The following is a 7,309-nucleotide window of genomic DNA, read 5'->3' on the forward strand; positions in this document are numbered from 1 at the left end:
TATATATATATATATATATGTATTAAAGATACTGTACAGAGGGGTTACTGTTACATGAGCAAGGTAATGAATCCATTTCCTATGGAGCATTGTTACCCCATTCTTTATTTTTCCCCTACCATCCCAATCCTCCCCACATCCCCAACTCCTACCACCCTCCACCCCCAAAAAGTTGTAAAGTTCATTTTCAACATAGGGTCTTGTACATCTGGTCATCCTGTATTCTTTTTCCAACATTTTGTTACTTCCTTTCCTCTCCCCAAATTAGAAAATGTATATACAAGAAGTGGGACACCAGAATCAAATACAGTAACAACAGGGGTTATACCATGGGAGAAGAACATACAAAGAATCAAACAAAAAAAATCACATAGTACATTAGAAGTGCATTAAAAAGAAGAACAAGAAAGATAAAAATCTCTTGTGTCCCTATCTTGTGGTTCATTTCACATATATGGTCATATGTACACTGCTTGTCCTAGACAAGTTATGGCAAATAAGGGAAGCCATGGGACCTATGCTTCTTTGGGCCTGACTTACTTCACTTAATATAATTTTTTCCAAGTCATTCTGTTTCCTAACAAGTGGGACAGTGTCATTCTTTCTGATGCAGGCATAGAATTCCATTGTGTGTGTATATATATATATATATACCACATTTTCTTGATCCATTCATCTACTTAGGGGCATCTGGGTTGGTTCCATAACTTAGCTCTGGTGAATAATGCTGCAATAAACATAGTTGTGCTAGTTGGTAGCCTTAGTACAGCCTTGTTTGTGATTGTTTGGGTAAATGCCCAAAAGTGGGATTGTTGAGTCACAGGGGAGCTCTATGTGGAGTCTTTTGAGGAACCTCCATACTGCTTTCCAAAGTGGTTAAACAAGTTTACATTACCACCAACAATGCAGTAGGGTTCCCTTTAGGCCACATCTCGTCCAGCATTTGTTGTTATTAGATTTCTTCATTATAGCAATTCTAAATGTGGTGAGGTGAAATCTCAATATTGTTTTAATTTACTTTTCTATTATGGCTAGAGAAGTGGAGCATTATTTCGTGTGTCTATTGGCCATTTTTATTTCCTCTTCAGAGAAGCCTCTCTTTAAGTCTTAAGCCCATTTATTAAGCAGGCGGTTGTTTCTTTGAGGATTTCTTGTTGGGGGGTTTAATTTTTTTTTAATTCTAAGTATATTTTAGATATGAGACTCTTGTCCGTTGTTTGGCTGGTGAAGACCTTCTCCCAGTCCGTGGGCTTTCTATTGATCTTGTTTGATATTTCTTTTGCCATGCATTTTGCAATTTCATGCAATCCCATTTGTCCAACCTTTCTTTGATTTGTTGTGTTTCTGGGTCTCTATTCAAAAAATTTCGGCCTGAGCCAAGGAGACCTAGGGTTTCTCCTATTCCATCCTGTAATGTTTTCAGAGTGTCTGCTTTTACTTCAAGGTCTTTGATCCATTTGGAGTTGATTCTGGTGCATGGTGATATATAAGGATCTAGCCTTAGTTTTCTACAGGTGTTTAACCAATTTTGGCAGCACCATTTACTAAAGAGGCTGTCTCTCTTCCATTCTATTTTTTTAGCTCCCTTATCGAAGATTAGGTGGCTATAGGTCTTTGGGTTCATTTCTGGGTCTTCAGTTCTATTCCATTGGTCCTGAGGTCTGTTCTTGTGCCAGTACCAAGCTGTTTTGATTACTAAGGCTTTGTAGTAGAGTTTGAAATTTGTTATAGATATTCCTCCTTCACTATTCTTTCTTCTAAGGAACATTTTTGCTTTTCAGGGTCTTTTATTGTTCTATCTGAATTTTTGGATTGCTTCTTCTATTTCCTTGAAGAATGAGGTTGGCATATTGATAGGTATTACATTGAATTTGTAAATAGCCATCGGAAGTATTGCCGTTTTCCCGATGTTTATTCACCCAATCCAGGATCATGGGAGGTTTCGCCACTTCCTAGTTTTCCTTTAATTTCCTTTTACGGGCTTTTAAAGTCTTCATCATGAAGGTCCTTTACTTCTTTAGTTAGTTCCTTACTTTTTAGTTAATTTTATTTTTTTGTGCAGCTATTAACAAAAGGAGTTGCTTTCCTGATTTCAACCGCATTCTACTAGTTATTGGCATACAGAAAAGCCACTGATTTTTGAGGGTTAATTTTGTATCCTGCTACTTTAGCAAAGTTTCAGATCACCTCGAGGAACTTGGGGGTAGAATCCATGGGATTCATTAAATACAAGATCATGTCATCTGCAAAGAGGGAAAGTTTTACTTCATCTTTCCCTATTTGGATCCCCTTTATGTTTGCAACTTGTCTTATTGCTCTTGCTAGGCATTCTAATACTAAATTGAAGAGAAGTGGAGAGAGTGGATATCCTTGTCTGATTCCTGAATTTAGATGAAATGGCTTTAGCATTTCGCCATTAAGTATTATACTGTCTGTAGGTTTTTCATACACAGTCTTTATTTGAAGTCTATTTTATGTGAGATTAGGATTGCAACTCACACCTCTTTATGGGGCCGTTTGCTTGGTATATTTTATTCTAGCCTTTCACTTTCAGATATATTTGATTTTGTGGGCAAAATCAAGTGTGTCTCTTGAAGGCAGCAGATAGAAGGATGTTTTTTGGTCCAACTAAACAGTCTAAGTCGCTTAATTGGAGAGTTAAGTCCATTAATATTGAGAGTTAGGACTTAGCGGTGTTTGGTAGTTCCTGCCATGTTATCTACCTTCCTGTGGCCTGTGCCAACTGGGTTCTTCTAATGCCTCGTGGACTCTTGGCCTTTATTGTGCTCTTGTTGGCTTTTTATGTGTAGGACATCTTTAAGTATATTTTGTGGGGATGGTTAGGTGGAGATATATTATTTCCATTTTTCTTTGTTGTGGAAGATCTTTATTTGACCTTCCATTATGGAGGAGAGTTTTGCTGGATACAGTATTCTTGGTTGATATTTGTTTATCTTTAGGGTGTGGCATACATCATTCCAAGTTCTTTTTGCTTTAATGTCTCTATTGAGAAATCTGAAGTTATTCTGATTGGTTTCCCTTTGCAGGTGATGGATCTTTTCTCTGTTCTGGTCTGTTCTATTTGGGGTTCTAAACGATTCTTGTATCTATTGCGTGTTTGGGAAGTTCTCTGCTAGGTTCCTCTTAAATTTCCTAGACCATTAACTTCTGTGTCTAAGTGCTTCTCTACACCCATTACCTTCAGAGTAGGCCTTCTGATGGTGTGTTTTGTTGTTGTTGTTGGTCATGGGGCTTGAACTCTGGGTCTGAGCACTGTCCCTCAGCTCTTCAGCTCAAGGCTAGTGCTCTACCATTTGAGCCACAGCACCACTTCCAGTTTTCTGAGTGGTTTATTGGAAATAAGAGTTTCATGGGCTTTTGTGCCTGGGCTGGCTTTGAACCATAATCCTCAGATCTCAGCCTCCTGAGTAGCTAGGATTACAGGCATGAGCCACCAGCACCCGACTTTCTGATGGTGTCTTCTAAATGTTGAATAGATTTATCATATTTCTTGGATTTGTCTTGAATAATTGTCTCTTCTTTCTCTATAATATCTAGGCTGTCTTCAATCCCAGAGATTCAATCTTCTGCGTGGTCTAATCTATTGTCAAGACTTTCTACTTTGTTTTTTATTTCCTTTCCTTCTAATTGGTCAGATTTGATGGCTTCAAGGTCTTCGTTGGAGCTTTGTTTTAGACCTTGTATGGACTTCTTTACTTCCTCAATTTGGTTTTCAGTGTTCATTCTCAAATCCCTCAGTTGATTGGATATTGTTTCACTGGACTCCCTTTCCTTCTTTTGGGCTTCATTCAGCATTCCCTTTGTGGTGTCCCTGGATTCCTCCAGCTGGCTGTTTGTGGATTCCATGAATACCTCCATTAATCTTTGTCTATTCTCATCCTGCTTATGCAATTCCTCTATTAATCTTAGATTAGCCTCATCATGCCCACAATATCCTTGTATTAATCTTTGGTTAGCCTCATCAAGCTCACAAAATTCCTGTATTAATCTTTGGTTAGCCTCATCATGCTCATGATATTCCTGTATTAGTCTTTGCTTAGCCTCATCCCACTCACACATTTCCCCATCACACTCACAGTGAGACCTTTGCAGGCTTTCAAACTTTTCATTCATCATATTTACCAGTAGTGTTTGTAGAGAATTTTGGGAACTCTCCTCTGGGTTACTCATTGACTGCACTGTTGCCTGATTGTCATGAGTAGGAGTTGAAATACCTGGACTTGCCATTTTTCTTGTCTTTCTGCTTGTTCTGCCCATTTGGATATGATAGCAAAACCAATTCCAAGCTAGAACACTATTTTAAGGCAAGCATCAACCAGAACCCTATAGTTGCAAAGATTGTTTGATTCAGTCAAAATGAGTACAGATACAATCTAGTTCAACACATATGATCTAGTTCAACAACAAACAACTAGGGATCAGTGGACTAAGAAAAATCAAAGGAGTTAGCAAACCCAAAATTAATAGGTTTAGGAAGAATTGTGAGGAGAATATAAGTTTAGAGGAATGTAGGGAGGGAAAGAAAGAGAGCAATTCAGAGAGAGGGAGGAGACAGAAGGAAAGGAGAAAGGTGAAAAAGGAAAAATAAAAAATTTAAAATTAAACACAAAATTATATAAGTATAAAGAAATAATTCTATAATTAATGGAGTTAAGGCTGAGAGTTTGTGAATTAGTCAATTAGTATCTGATTTAAGTATGCACACAATGGAGGATAAGATCTAATAATCCAAGACAGGTATATATCTGTGGATGAACAGAACAGCAATTAAGTAAAGCAAAGAAAAAGGACCAAGGGCTGGGAAGGTGGCTCAGTGGTAGACTGCTTGCCTTGCATTCATGAGGCCCTGGGTTCGATTCCTCAATACCACATAAGTAGAAAAAATCCAGGAAGTGCTGCTGTGGCTCAAGTGGTAGGGTGCTAGCCTTTAGCTAAAGAGCTGAGCGACAGCACCTAGTCCCAGAGTTCAAGCCCCATGACCGACCAAAAAAAATAAAAAAAAGGACCAAAGGGAAAAGAGTATAAAGAGAATATTAAAAAGCAGAAAAAGAAACAAAAACAGCAACAACAACAAAAACCTAAAAGAAAAATGAAAAAAATAGGTAGAAAAAAAGAGGTCTTTGAATTTGTTTTTTTTTTGGGGGGGGGCGGCAGATGGCAGATCTTGTGTCTCCCTGTGTCTGTAACCAGTCTCTTGGTGGAGTCTCTGGTTTGCTTGTGGTGTTTGGTTTTTCTGTGGCTTCGTTTGTTCTTAAATTAGTTTGTTTGAGCAGGCTGAAGAAGCTCTGCCTTACCCAGGAGTTTATGTCCCTTCTCCCAGGCTAGTTCGGTGGAAGGGTGATATACTTTGAGTATCACAAAAGAACAAGGTGGCTCTTTCCCCTAGCTTGCAGTTGCTGTGAGGAGTGCTAGGTTGTAGGTAGGGCTGTGGCCTGTCAGCAATCAGTAACTTTACCCTGATGGGCTAGCTCCTGAGACACTCAATCAGCCCAGCTTGGAGCAAATCTCAGGATTTATGTGTAACAAGTTTCTAATTGCTCTAGGGGTAGAGTTGCTGCTTGTGCTGCAGCTGGGTAGGGTAGCCTCTGGCTCTGTTTACCCACTAAGGAGAGTATGTCCCACTCACACAAGAGCTGCCTCTGCTTGGGAAGGGTAACTTTCACCAGGGGTGGAGCTGAGTCCTGCTGCAGGTCAGATTCCTGTGATCTGTTTAATGGCTCTTACTGTCTTCTTCCAAGGGCTAAGTTACACTAGCTGCTCTGGCCCAATCTGTGTCAGTATCAAAGATGGTGGGGGAAGGGCTACCTTCCAACCACTGCTCCTTGAGAAGGAGTGAGGATGTATTGGGCATACTCACAGCTTTCCTTTGGTTTGGGGGCCATCCACATCCAATGTCTGTGACTGTCTGTGGTCAGCAAGATAAGGATTTCTGCTCCTTGTCAGTTCTTGCTGAAGGTGAGTAAAATCTGCTCATGTCGCTACTAGCACATTTCTCCCAGGCAGTCTCTGTTGATATAGTGGCTAGCAGCAAAAGCCACTGCTGCTTCTGCTACCACTGCAAACTGGGGATGCTTGAATTTGTGTCCTTAACTAAGCTGCCTAAGTTTTTCCTCTCTGTCCAAACTCTGTACTATGATGACACACTAAGTGTGACTCTCTAGCCTTAGATTTTCAACTGGAATACTAAAACTGGTTTCTATGTGAGAACTTGCTTAGCCCTCAGTTTCTCCTCTGCCATCTTCCTGCTCCCCCCCCCCTTACTTGGTTTTAAACTGCAATCCAATCCTTAGATTTCAACCTCTTGAGTAAGGTGTGAGCCATCAGTGTTGGTCTCATTATGTCTTATAATATAAATCTACTTTGTTTTTACCCTGTTTAACTTTGAATTGAAGAATGTCATGCCCTCTTTCTTCTTCCTTAGGAAATGCCAAATGTTTATAAGTATTTTATGACTTATAAGAATATTTTATATGTTATTTTGTAACCACTATTTTTCCAGTAAGTAAAGTCATTGGTGATTAAATTACTGAAGAGTCTTCATGACAATAAAACTGTTTACAACTAAGAAAAAAAAAGAAAATTATAAAACTTTCATGTTAGCCTTTGCTGTTTAATATCCTTTTCATTTTGTATTTGTCAGTATTGATTAGTTTTTGTATATTTAATTTGAGCAATTTTGTACTATTTTATTTTCCTTTTTAGTACTTCCTTTTCCATTTCTTTCCTATGCAGTCATTATATGTCAGCCATGACACCCAGGTTTCAGTACTCAATCTTAAAGTATACCTTCTCCTTTTCTCTCTTATCATCCTCTGGTATTCATAACTTCCTCTGTCTACAATTAGAACTGATCTGTCACTCATATTTTCTTTATCTCCCCATCAATAATTCTTCATTAACTATATTTCCAGTAGGTAAACAGATGGCCAGGTTGCATTTGCTTGTCTGTTGGCTTCTCCTCCTTTTTCTCCTTTTGTCCTCAATATGATATTAACTATGTCTTTCCACCAATCTCAATTTCCCTTTATTTTCCTTTTTTTTCTTTTGCTGGTCTTGTGGCTTGAAATCAGGACTTGGGTTCTGTGCTTGAACTTTTGTTTTCATGGCTAGCGCCCTGCCACTTGATCCACAGTGCCACTTCTGGGGTAATTAACATATTTATAAGATTATTTCTTTGTTGCTTTGTATGGCCCTCCCCCACGGTATAACCCCTGCTTTCACTGTATTTGGTGTTGGTATAATTTGTGGAGGGGAAGGGAAAAAATAAATCGTTTAAATAGGGATACAG

The 7,309-nt window shown here is 38.9% G+C and overlaps 1 long non-coding RNA gene across 1 annotated transcript in view; it reads right to left on the reverse strand.

Moving 5' to 3' along the window:
- Positions 1–2,460: 2,460 nt before the first annotated feature.
- LOC105999807 overlaps positions 2,461–7,309 on the reverse strand; it is a 13,670-nt gene continuing 8,821 nt past the window's right edge. Inside the window, exon 3 of the long non-coding RNA XR_001175760.1 lies at positions 2,461–2,547. This is a non-coding gene — a long non-coding RNA (uncharacterized LOC105999807). The remainder of the gene's footprint in view (positions 2,548–7,309) is intronic.

This window comes from Dipodomys ordii, unplaced genomic scaffold (assembly GCF_000151885.1).
Source record: "Dipodomys ordii isolate 6190 unplaced genomic scaffold, Dord_2.0 Scaffold201, whole genome shotgun sequence".
NCBI lineage: Eukaryota > Metazoa > Chordata > Mammalia > Rodentia > Heteromyidae > Dipodomys > Dipodomys ordii.